The sequence below is a fragment of the Lipotes vexillifer genome, unplaced genomic scaffold (genome assembly GCF_000442215.2).
Source record: "Lipotes vexillifer unplaced genomic scaffold, Lipotes_vexillifer_v1.1 scaffold536, whole genome shotgun sequence".
NCBI classification, from domain to species: Eukaryota; Metazoa; Chordata; class Mammalia; order Artiodactyla; family Lipotidae; genus Lipotes; species Lipotes vexillifer.
Window position 1 is genome coordinate 1,560,728 of NW_006775074.1, and position 8,485 is coordinate 1,569,212.

Genomic DNA, 8,485 nt, shown 5'->3' on the forward strand with positions numbered 1-8,485 from the left:
TTGCTCTGCTCTATGCTCCAGTGTCATTTGCATTAAGGTCTATTATGTGAATATGCACTGGGCACAATCTGTGGTGAGTAACAGGGTAGACTCTTTTTTAAATTGCCGTTTAGTTGATTTACAATATTGTGTGACTTTCAGATGTACAGCATAGTGATTCAATATTTTTGCAGCTTATATTTCATTATAGGTTATTATAAGATAATGGGTATAATTCCCTGTACTGTACAGTAAATCCTTGTTGCTTACCTGTTTTCTATATATAATAATATCTGTTGATCTCATGGCCCTAATTTGCCCCTCCCTCCTTCCCTTTCCCCTTTGGTAACCAGAAGTTTGTTTTCTATATCTGTGAATCTCTTTCTGTTTTGCATATACATTTATTTGCGTTATTTTTTAGATTCCACATATAAGTGATATCATATAGCATTGATATTTGTCTTTCTTTGTCAGACTTATTTCACCAAGGATAATATTCTCTAGGTCCATCCAATTTGCTGCAAATGGCAGTATATCATTCTTTTTTATGGCTGAGTAATATTCCATTGTGTATATATACCACATCTTCTTAATCCAGTTGTGTGTTGATGGGCACTTGTGTTGCTTCCATGTCTCGGCTATTGTAAATAGCGCTGCATCAATCTTTTCAAATTAGTGTCTTTATTTTTTCTGTATCTATACCCAAGAGTGGAATTGCTGGATCATATGGTAGTTCCATTTTTCATTTTTTAAGGAACCTCCATACTGTTTTCTATAGTGGCTGCAGGGTGGTCTCTTAAACCAGACTACTTATGTTTGCTCTTGACTAGCCAGGTAAGTTACTGAACCACCCTGTGCTTTAATTTCCTCATTTGTGAAATGAAGGTAATAATAGTATGAATAATACTATCTACTTGTAGGGTTGTTGGAAGGATCTTATGAGCTAATATGTATGAAATGCAAGAACAACCCCTGGCACATAGTAAGGCATTGAGTGTGTTAGCTGCTTCCATGCTTGACTGTGGGTTTCTGAGAGTAAGTGGTGTAGGTCTTACTCTTTTCTGTGACCCCGGAGCCTGGCCAGTGGGTGGCTCACTGTGGTCCTCAAAGAGTGCTGCTGAGTGAATGGACGGCACAGGTGAGGAAACTGGGGCTCTGAGCAGTTAAGGGGCATGTCCACAGCCCCATGGGAGCATGCACGCAGGGCCTCCTGAGACCCAGGTCAGTGCTCTTAGGTTGGCCATTGAATTGGTCATGTATGAATGTGGAGTAAGCTATTCTGTCTGTGTGCCTTTAGCACAGAAGACTCAGTGCATTTAAACTCACTTTTCAAGTTGCCTTTTATGACATCTAGGAGAGCGACATTTACAGTTACAGAACATAAAAAAAAAGTGAATGTAAATGTAACCTTCTGAAATTACTGGGATTTAGGGAATGATAGGTGTTACTTTTTCACAAGTTTTATGTACTGTGAGTGCATATGCTATAGAATAATCTGAACAACAGTTGCAAATAAGCCTGAAGAGTACTTATTTCTGCGATAGGATGTGATGGCGGTGTGTGCCTTATCTTTCAAACATTTGCAAAATGTGTGTGGCATTTCTAACAGTTTAAGTGTGAGATATTTCCTCACAATATTTATTGGCCTAAGACACTGTGAAACAGAGGCATACTCATGTTTTGGGGCCCTGATTCAGAACGTCCATTCCCTAAGTGTGTGTGCTAGGGAGAGGCAGGAGGGCAAGAAAGGGTCCAATTTCCTTCCCGCACAGCGAAGACCTCTTGTCCTCTACCTGCAGGTGTCCCCTCTGCCCTGACTCTGGGTCCAGTTCTGGTTGGAGGGGGAATTTAAGGAACACAGATCCATTGCAGGTTAGCTCTTCTGTTGGGCCCACTGATCTGGGTCCTGATGCCAGGTAAGGGAAACAAGTTATCGATTGCCCTGTCTATGTCAGGCTCCTACATGCTTTATCTCACTTACGCTTCATAAGAAAGCCACATGTGATGAAACAGGTGCCTAGAGAGGTTAAGTGACTTGACTTAACCAGGATTCAAAATCTGGTGCATGGTGGAAACAACCCAAATGCCCATCAACTGGTGAATGGATTAACAAAATGTGGTATAGCCATACAATGGAATAGTATGCAGTCAGTTAAAAAGTGAAGTGCTGGTACATGTTATGTATTAGGATTCTCCAAAGAAACAGAACCAATAGGAGATATATATATATGTATGTATGTTTGTATATATATATATATATAATATATAACACCTATATTATAATATATATTAAATATATTAATATTGGTATACCTATATATCTCCTACCAATAGGAGACATATAAAATATATTAATATACTATACACACATAATAAGGAATTAGCTCACATGGTTATGGAGGCTAATAAGTCCCAAGATCTTCAGCCTGCAAGCCAATACTCAGGAGAGCCAATGGTATAGTTCCAGTCCAAGTCCAAAGGCCTGAGAACTAGGAGAGCCAATGGTGTAAGCTCCAGTCTAAGTCCAAGTTCAAAGACCAGTGTCCCAGCTTGAAAACAGGCAGAGAGAGAAAGAGAACAAATTTTCCCTTGCTCAGCATTTTTGTTCTCCTCAGCCCCTCAGTGGATTGGATGAGGCCCACCTTCACTGGGGAGGGCAATCAGCTTTACTCAGTCTACCAATTCAGATGTTCATCTCATCCAGAAGCACCTTCACAGACACACCCAGAATTAATGTTTAACCAAATATCTGGGCACCCCATGGCCCAGTCAAGTTGACACATGAAATTAACCATCACAGGTTACTCCATGGATGAAACTTGAAACCATTATGCCAAGTGAAAGAAGCCAGACACAAAAGGTTACCTGTTGTATGATTCCATTTATATAAAATGTCCAGAATAGACAAATGCAGAGAAACAGAAAGCAGATTAGTGGCAGCCAGGAGCTGGTGGGCAGGTGGAATGTGAGTGACTGCTTAATGGGTATGGGGTTTCTCTTGAGGGTGATGAAAATGTTCTGAAACTCGACAGTAGTGATGGTGGCACAGCACTGTTAATGTGATTAATGCTACTGAATTGTACACTTTAAATCAGTTAAAAGGATAAATTTTATGTTCTGTGTATCCTGGCACAATTAAAAAACCAGCACATCTATCTTTGAAGACCTTGTTATTCTCATACAACAGGATGTGCTTCGGCTGCGTCCCTGATTCACAGTGATTTCTCTCTGGAGAAACTGCTTAGTCTTCCAGTCCCCCTGCTGCAGGGGCTGCTTGCTTTTGAAGGCCACCCCTCCACGTCTCTCCTCTTCCTGCAACAGCCGGGTTGGGGCTTTGTCCTGGGGGCAGGGGACCTATTACGTCACTCATTCTGACTTCCTGCCTGCTTATAGCTTTTGGCTGGGTGCTCCTACATCTCTCTGGTTCCACCTGATACCTGCTGCCCGTCTAAACGCTCATCTTCGGCCTGTCATTTTGCGGGCTGGATTTCCGTAGTCTGTTGCTGGGCCAGCTTGGCCTGCCCCATCTCAGGGAGCTGGTCAGGCTGACCTGAGTCAAATGCTTTACGTGTCCTCCTCTCACTCACCTTATGCCCTTTCCCTCGTAGACACTTCCTCACTCTCTTACCCTACTCCTGACTTACCTGTTCTGCTCTTCTGACTGCCTGTACCTGTCAAAGTGTCCCCAAAGTGACAACTAGTCCTCTGCAGAAATTGGGTGAAGGCTACTCATTCTGGTGTTTCTTACCCTTCACCAGCTGGGCCCATCTTCCCAGAAAACCAGTGTCACCCATACCCACCCCACCCCTAATTAATCTTCCTAACATGTGCATCTAAGGCAAGACAGTGTAGAAGGGAAGAAGCCACATGATCTAAAACAGAGAAGTGAAATGATAGGAATTTTGAACACAGAAGGAACGAAGAACCCATCACAAGCTCAAAGGAACATGGTAGGGGACCTCTTACAGCATCACTGAAATCACATGATACAGGCAGCTATGGCTTTCATGCTTTCATCCAATTCCCACATCCCAAGGCCCCTGTCCTCTCCTGTGGGTGCTTAATGCTACTGAACCCTTTCTTCCTGCCAACACGATCCACACACCACCTCCTCAGCAGCCTTCGGTCACCGGGAGACAGGGCACAACCTGCTGATTCTCTGAATAAGCAGCCATACTTCATTTGCCATGAATTTCCCAATGTCCCCGCCTGAGAAGGATGATGTCATTAGACATGTAAAGGGAAAAAAGAATGCTTTTCATCTTCTAGCTACAAAGGAAACAGGCTGCATCTGGAAGAGGTGGTAGAGCAGGAAAAAAGCCCTAAGCAAAGCCAGGCTCACCTGTGCGGGGCAGGCTGCGTAGAATGACTTGGAAACTTGTCAGGCTTCCCCGGGAGGAAGGAGAGGTACAGAAGCTGGGAAATAGGCTCAATGCTTTGGCCTGAAAAAAATCGATCTCCTGCTGATTGAGAGAATCAAGCACTTTCCATCTCTCAATCCTATCAGGTACTGCAGTAAATACAAAGAGGAAAAGGACACAGTCCCTGCCCTCAGAGAGGATTTGTGCTGAAGGGGATGGGGGTTGGGGGCGGCAGGGAGGCAAGACACAGCCTCTCTGCCAGGCGATCCCTGCACATGGTCAGTGAGCAGTGGATGGTGTAATAAACGGGGATTCAGAGGAGGCTGGAGCACTGGGGGCTGAGAAAGCTTCTTGAAGAAGGGGGAGCCACACCCTGAGGAATGGGGGGATTTGGGACCTAGAAGGGAGAGGCATTCTGGGTGGAGGTCCCTTGTGACAGTCAGGGGACGGAGAGGAGAAGCCTGGCTGAAGCTGAGTACAGAAATGGCTGAGGAAGGATGGAAAGGAAGGTGGCAGGGAATTGTGGGGAGGGCTTGACCAGTGTGTGACTCTGAATGACCTCGAGCCTAATTTCCTCATCTCCAAATGGCCGTGAAAAGACCATGATGCTCATAAGCATCATTTAAGGCACTTGATGGGAAACCCTAACCCAGCACTCACCACTGTCCGGGGCCTCAAAAAACGGCAGTGCTGGGCTGAGATGCTTGGGCATTATCCCGCAGGCTGTGTGGAGACACAAGCGTTGGTGAGCAGGAGAAGAATTTCAAAACCCAGGCAGAGAGCGAATTATGAAGGATGTGAGAGGGGCTTGTGAAAGGTTAATCCCCGTCTGCTCTGACGGAGGCTGGCAGAGACCGAGAACTCTGATGGGAGACACTGAGGTCCTGGACTTACCGGAATGGGAAGCCTTTCAGTGATCTCTCAGACCCTGCTTGAGGCCATCAGATCATGTCGGAAATCTTTTCCCGAAAGCTCTCTAGAGCTCTCAGGCGGTAGGGGCTGCCAACCCCTAGTTCCCCCAAGCAGAAGCAGCATGTGAGGGATAGGACAGGAGAGACCCTCCTCCCTTATCAGTCATCACTGCCAGCCGTTTTTCACTCCAGCGTAAATTTAGCAGGTATATTAAAATGCATCCAGGCACAATAAAACCTTGTTTGAGGTTTAAAATACAGCTTGTCAGATGAGTATTTAGTGGTGTGTTTTAATATGCGTTAAGTGCAAACCGGAATTTAATGTGTAGGCTAAAGTACACATTAGCAATTTCGTAAGTGAGCTAAAATTGCAGTGTACATGAGCAACTTGGGAGGCGGGTGGGGGGAAGGGGAGAGAGGAAACAAAATAGCATAAAACTTTGGGATCTTTTTTTCTCTTTATTATATTTTTTAAATTAAATTAAATTTATTTATTTTTTATACAGCAGGTTCTTATTAGTTATCTATTTTATACATATTAGTGTATACATGTCAATCCCAATCTCCCAATTCATCCCACCACCACCAACCCCCGCTTTTCCCCCTTGGTGTCCATATGTTTGTTCTCTACATCTGTGTCTCAATTTCTGCCTTGCAAATTGGTTCATCTATACCATTTTTCTAGGTTCCACATATATGCGTTAATATACGATATTTGTTTTTCTCTTTCTTACTTACTTCACTCTGTATGACAGTCTCTAGTTCCATCCACATCTCTACAAATGACCCAATTTCATTCCTTTTTATGGCTGAGTAATATTCCGTTGTATGTATAGCACATCTTCTTTATCCATTCATCTGTCGATGGGCGTTTAGGTTGCTTCCATGTCCTGGCTATGGTAAATAGTGCTGCAATGAACATTGGGGTACATGACTCTTTTTGAATTATGGTTTTCTCAGGGTATATGCCTAGTAGTGGGATTGCTGGGTCATATGGTAATTCTATTTTTAGTCTTCTAAGGAACCTCCATACTGTTCTCCACAGTGCTGTATCAATTTACATTCCCACCAGCAGGGCAAGAGGGTTCCCTTTTTTCCACACCCTCTCTAGCATTTGTTGTTTGTAAATTTTCTGATGATGCCCATCCTAAGTGGTGTGAAGTGATAGGGATCTTTTTTCTTAATTCCTCTAAGTAGGCCCTTGAATTCCCAGGTGACTTTATAATGGAGTTTCCTCTTACTTATTGATTTTTTTAAAAATTTATTTATTTAATTTATTTAATTTTGGCTGCATTGGGTCTTCGTTGCTGCGCGTGGGCTTTCTCTAGTTGCAGCGAGTGGGGGCTACTCTTTGTTGCGATGTGCGGGCTTCTCATTGCAGTGTCTTCTCTTGCTGCGGAGCATGGGCTCTAGGCGCTTGGGTTTCAGTAGTTGTGGCATGTGGGCTCAGTAGTAGTGGCTTCGGGCTCTCGAGCGCAGGCTCAGTAGTTGTGGCACATGGGCTTAGTTGCTCTGAGGCATGTGGGCTCTTCCCGGACCAGGGCTCAAACCTGTGTTCCCTGAATTGGCAGGCGGATTCTTAACCACTGTGCCGCCAGGGAAACCCTGATTGATTATTTTGCCTTATGTTTTACTGAGATAGAATTCACATAATATAAAATTAGCCCTTTTACAGTGGATAATTCAATGGCATTTAGTACATTCACAGGGCTATGCTCTGCATCCATCATCTCTTTCTAGTTCCATAAAATTTCCATCACCCCAAAAGGAAACCCTGCATCCATTAAGCAGTTACCTCTCCTTTCCTCCTCCCTCTGGCCCGTGGCAACCACTCGTCTGCTTTCTGTCTCCATGGATTTAACTATTCCAGATCTCTCTCTTTAATTTTAAAATTTATTATTAATTTTTTGCTTTTTTCTGTCTTATGATTCATAGAAGTGTGTGTGTTTCTCTAGATCACAGGCAATAATGCCTGCTGCTTTGGAGAAATTCAGAGGTAGCAATGCTGGGAGCCAATATGTCAGGTTGTTGAAAGGAGAGGAACTATAGGATAGAAGTTATACAGGTAAGGCTGCAGAACCAATACCCGTAAGGCTAGGAGACAGTCCTACCAAGTTTTCCCCAAGGGGGCTAGTAACCTTTTTGTATTATCAGCCCCTTGGCAGTCTGATGAAGCTCTTGGACCTTTTCTTAAGATAATAATGTAGATGAAATAAAGCATACAGGATTACAAAGGAAGCTAATTATACTGAGATGCAGTTATAAAATATTAAAGTATTTGGTGATCAAGTGTTATGTATGCTTCGTTAATACGTTGACTAATGAAACCTAGCTGTGGATCTAATAACAGTGTAATTTTAAAGTAGTGAGAGGTGTAAATTATATTTTGAGATATCTGCAACACTATAATGTGGTATGAAAATATCTGAGATCTATTGATGCCAAAGTCACAGATATTGCTAATAATACTGTGGTTTGTTGCTTATATTCATAAGGGAAAGGAACATGCATGGAAGCTAGTGAAAGCAAAGATATCATTTTCCCCCAACCAGATTTATCCACAGACTTTGCTTAAGAATCCTTGTTCTGGAATCAGTGGTTTCTAACCTACTTTCAGCCACGGATTCTTTGAGAATCTAATGAAAGCTATCTGTAGGCCATCTCACCCCCAAAATGCATTATCTACAGGTAGAAAAATTATATCATATTTGTGGAACTCCTAATGGACATCCGTGGACCATTTCCAACCATGGACCCCCGGTTAAGAACTCCAATTCTATATGTACCAGCAGTCAAGGGCAGTGTATGATTTAGCATTTCTTGGCTGTAAATAACAGAAACTAACTCTGGAGCTAGGCAGTTTTAGAGGACCTCTGTAGCAGAAGCTTCTGGACAGTCTTATCTGTATCCCATATCTAGAATAAATAAGTTCCATCTGGGGCCAGGTTTTCAACCCTTGATCATTGTTCCAATGTCTGAGTGGGCCTAGCTCAGGTCAGGTGCCCATCTCTGCACGACAGGAGAGCTGGGCACCTTGATCAAATACCTCAGCAGACTGTATCTAGTGAGGAAGAATAATTTCTCAGAGGAATTTGAGGCACTATTATCAAAAAAGAAAGGGGGCTTCCCTGGTGGCGCAGTGGTTGAGAGTCCGCCTGCCGATGCAGGGGACGCGGGTTCGTGCCCCGGTCCGGGAAGATCCCACGTGCCGCGGAGCGGCTGGGCCCGTGAGCC